We start from the raw sequence: 5037 nt of genomic DNA on the forward strand, positions 1-5037 counted from the left end.
ACACACACACACACACACACACACTCTGTACATGCTACCCTCACACACACACACACACACACACACACACACACTGTACATGCTACCCTCACACACACACACACACACACACACTCTGTACATGCTACACACACACTCACACACACACACACACACACACACACACACACACACACACACACACACACACACACACACACACAACACACACACTACCCTCACACACACACACACACACACACACACACACTCTGTACATGCTACCCTCTCACACACACACACACACACACACACACACTCTGTACATGCTACCCTCACACACACACACACACACACACACACACTCTGTACATGCTACCCTCACACACACACACACACTCTGTACATGGTACCCTCACACACACACACACACACACACACTCTGTACATGCTACCCTCACACACACACACACACACTCTGTACATGCTACACACACACTCACAGACACACACACACACTCTGTACATGCTACCCTCACACACACACACACACACACACACACACACACACACTCTGTACATGCTACCCTCTCACACACACACACACACACACACACACTCTGTACATGCTACCCTCTCACACACACACACACACACACACACACACACACACACACACACACACACACACACACTCTGTACATGCTACCCTTAGGAGATATCATTAGGAAACATGGCATTAGTTTTCACTGTTATGCTGATGATACTCAGCTCTATATTTCTTCACGCCAGACGAAACTTATCAATTCACTAAATTAACGGAATGCACAGCTGATATAAAGACTGGATGACTCATAATTTCCTACGACTAAACTCTGAAAAAACAGAGATTCTAATTATTGGACAAAAACTTCCTCACGTAATAATCTAGAATACTGTCTAACACTTGATGGCTGCTCTGTCAAGTCCTCGTCGTCGGTTAGGAACCTGGGTGTGTGTGTGTGTGTGTGTGTGTGTGCTCTTTGAAACCAATCTTTCATTTGAAAGTCATGTGTCTAGTATCTGTAAAACCACATTTTTCCATCTTAGAAATATATCTAAATTACGCCATATGCTCTCATTGACAAATGTGGAACAGTTAGTTCATGCATTCATGACCTCAAGGCTAGATTACTGTAATGCTCTACTGGGTGGTTGCCCTGCACGCTTAATAAACAAACTACAGCTGGTCCAAAACGCAGCAGCTCGAGTTCTTACTAGAACCAGGAAGTATGACCATATTAGCCCGGTTCTGTCAACACTGCACTGGCTCCCTATTAAACATCGCATACATTTTAAAATATTGCTGATTACTTACAAAGCACTAAATGGTTTAGCTCCGCAGTGCTTGAGCGAGCTCTTAACGCATTATAGTCCTTCACGTCTATTGCGATCTCAAAATTCCGGCCAGTTGATAATACCCAGAATATCAAAGTCGACTGCTGGCGGTAGATCCTTTTCCTATTTAGCGTCAAAAAAATTTGGAACAGTCTTCCTAACATTGTCCGGGAAGCAGACACACTCTGTCAGTTCAAAGCTAGATTAAAGACACATCTCTTTGACCTAGCATACACATAACACATTATAGACTTCTATAATTCAATGTTAGGCTGCATAGATTAGGTCAGCCGGAACCGGGAACACTTCCCATAAATCCTGATGTACTCGTTACATCATAAGAAGGATGGCTTCTATGCTAATATTAGTCTCTCTGTTTATCCCGAGGTTTACCGCAGTCTGCCGTATCCAGATCTGATGAAGGACTTGCGCCTGGACGCGACGACAGCGCAGTCCTGAAGTGTCCACTAGTCTCTCCCCTGTGAAGGCCTCCTTCCCTTTACCTCTCTACAGATAAAGCGTTGTCGGGATAATTGCGGTTCGCATGGCTACCAGGAAGGAATAAAAATTCTGTATTATACATTTTAAGGCCAGACAAGTAGTTTGTTGAGGGTTGGTTTGTAGGGAAGGACTACACGCCTGCGCACATATATTCAAACGTGCATCCCTATAGTCTGAACTTGTAATACGCATGTGCGCCATCGACGTTCTCACAAGTTCGCATTTTTAAAGTTTGCGTAGAGAGAACTGAAGAGTTTTCTGTTAAAATGGTGTCGTGTTAGCGGCCCCTAAGTTAATAACTAATTATCGTTGCGACGGAAGTGAATAAATTAAAACTAACTTTAGGTGGACAATAACTTTATTCTAGAGCTGCTGTAAAGCCTAAACAATCTCTGTTACTTCAATTTCCTATTATGACTGTAAGACATTTTGAAACAATCTACATTGTTAAAAGCGCTATATAATTGAAGATGACTTGACTTGACTTGACTTGACATGTACCGGATCTGGGCTGACATTATGTTGCTGTCTGGGGTGATTTTGATAGAACGAATCAAGCATCGATACAGCGCTTCACTGAAAATTAGGGCTGTTTTCGACTAAGGATTTTCATAGTCGAATCTGATTCGTTAGATTTTGCCGTAGTCGACTGATAGTCAAACCTTTTTTTTTAGATAGCAGCTAGATTTTTTCCATTTCAAACAAAAGAGCTAAAAAAACTAAAAGAAAAACATGGTCTGTAACAAATACCTTTTATTCATTTAAAGCCAGATGAACAAAACATATCACACATATATCATAACATTTCATAAACATGAGCAATATGAGAGAGAAATTTGGTAATCGTTGTTTAGGTAGCCTACATTAAACCACTTAAAGCTTTTTCACGCCCATGAGAACCGTGTGGAGTCAACTCACAGCCGCTCCGCTGCCCTGCTGAAAATGTGAAGCAGAAACGCTTAATGTCAGATAACGTCCATAATAATTGGACTCTGGGTTCGATTTTTTGACCATTTTCAGTGGTTATGAGGAGCAACATGAGAGGGAAATTTGGTGATCGTTGTTTAGGTACATTAAACCACGTAAAGCTTTTTCACGCCCATGAGAACTGTGTGGAGTCAACTCACAGCCGCTCCGCTGCCCTGCTGAAAATGTGAAGCAGAAACGCTTAATATTAGATAACGTCCATAATAATTGGACTCTGGGTTCGATTTTTTGACCATTTTCAGTGGTTATGAGGAGCAATATGAGAGGGAAATTTGGTAATCATTGTTTAGGTACATTAAACCACGTAAAGCTTTTTTCACGTTAGGACTTATAAAGCCCATGAGAACCGTGTGGAGTCAACCCACAGCCGCTCCGCAGCCCTGTTGAAAATGTGAAGCAGATTTTTGAATACATTTTTATTTATTTACATTAGTAAGCTACAGGACATCGTCTTTCAAAACATGACCTGCGCGAAAGCGAAAAAAAAAAAAAAAAAATTGTACCCAGCCCTTCTGAAAATGCGAATGCGTCTCTGTCCCCAGCACATTTCAAACCAAACTGACCCTAACCTCTCCGAATCGAATCGTCGAATCCTCGACTATTAGAAGTCAGCCCTACTGAAAATCGTTTCATTATTTTGACACACGTCTCAGAGCTTCGATGTCACGGCTAACATCACCAAAACTGACTGACCTGGATTTGACCAGAAGGCACCGCAACATTACCCATTCCTTCCACACCCCTCATTAAATTAGATTAGAGGAACAGGTTTGCATATCAATATTACTTGAAAATATGTATGGACCTTATTACGCGTACCCCTGGGGGTACGTGAGGTGACAGAAGGCGTGTCACGGTTGATGAATTCATTGACTCTTCCTTGCGTGTTGTGTGTGTGTGTATGAGTGTGTGGGCGTGGTCGCTGATTGTTCTCCGGGAGAATCAGCGACAGGTGATCCTCATTCCCAGTGGCTACTTATACTCACCGTGTGCGCTTTGTGTTTGTCAGATCGTTGTTTGTGGATGTTCCCCGTTCAGTTCCTGTTCTTCCTGTTCTCCTCGTGTCTGCAGCCTGAGTTCTGTTGGGATTGTTCGTCGATGCAGTTTGTCCTCACGTTGTGTCTTCACCGGGATTTCACTTCACTCATCTGACCGTGCCACTCTGAGTTGCCCATGCAAGCCTGCGTTACCGACGCACCCTGAGCTCTCCCTGAGGATCGTGAGATTCATCTGCATTGACTGTGTCTGTTCCCGGTTTCTTCCTACACGTTCTGAATAAATACCAGTTTTACTTGCTATTGTCTCCTCGATTACTTGCCGTCACAAGGCGGTACGAGTACAAAATGCTGAGTCTTGTTGTTTATTTAATTCTACCCTACCTTAAAATAATATCAAAACTGAGATTGTGTTTTTTTTTACTGGCAAAATACCGTAAATACATGACATCCAATCAAATTATCTCATCTTTTACAGTGAAAAATGACTGCATCCACAAAAGCAGCGTGCAGAGTATTGCTGCCTTAGCAAAGCGCACTACATTACTGTCGTTCTCAATAATGCACCTTTGTAAAAGTGGGGATTTAGCATGTACTCACATGAAGAACAAAAATAGACACAGGGTGGATTGAGATCAATTTAAGACTCAAACTTCCTTCGATACAATAATATACCCTGTGTGTGTTCTTGCATTTAATGTTGATAACGAGCAAGAATGCAAATGTTCTGTAATATCCACACGAATGCAAATGTGATATTGATTATTATACAACAGGTCAACAAACAAAACTTTCATTTTAAACACAGTACTGTCAGTATGTACTCTATTTTGCAACGAAATAATAGTTCCAACAAAAGCCACAGCAGTTCCACACACATCGGTGTTTCATGAAAAATTCTGCAGCTTTGAGTGAATCGTGAGAATCAATCATTCAATCATCAACAGCTAGTTGCTTCGTTACTGAATGAATGAATGACAGTGACTTACTGCCACCTACTGGCGGTTTTAGTTTAATATTTTTTTTAACATTATATTTATTGGGTTTTTTCTTTTTTCTTTTTTTGTGAACAATTTTTTTTTGTTTATTTAGTTTCATACAGACAAACAGAAAATAGAATAAACAGGGCATATACATGTACAGAAAATACATTATACACCCCCACATTCCCTCACTCGCTCAAACCAAAAACTACGTA

This window comes from Abramis brama (genome assembly GCF_963993115.1).
Source record: "Abramis brama genome assembly, chromosome: 22".
Classification (NCBI taxonomy): Eukaryota; Metazoa; Chordata; class Actinopteri; order Cypriniformes; family Leuciscidae; genus Abramis; species Abramis brama.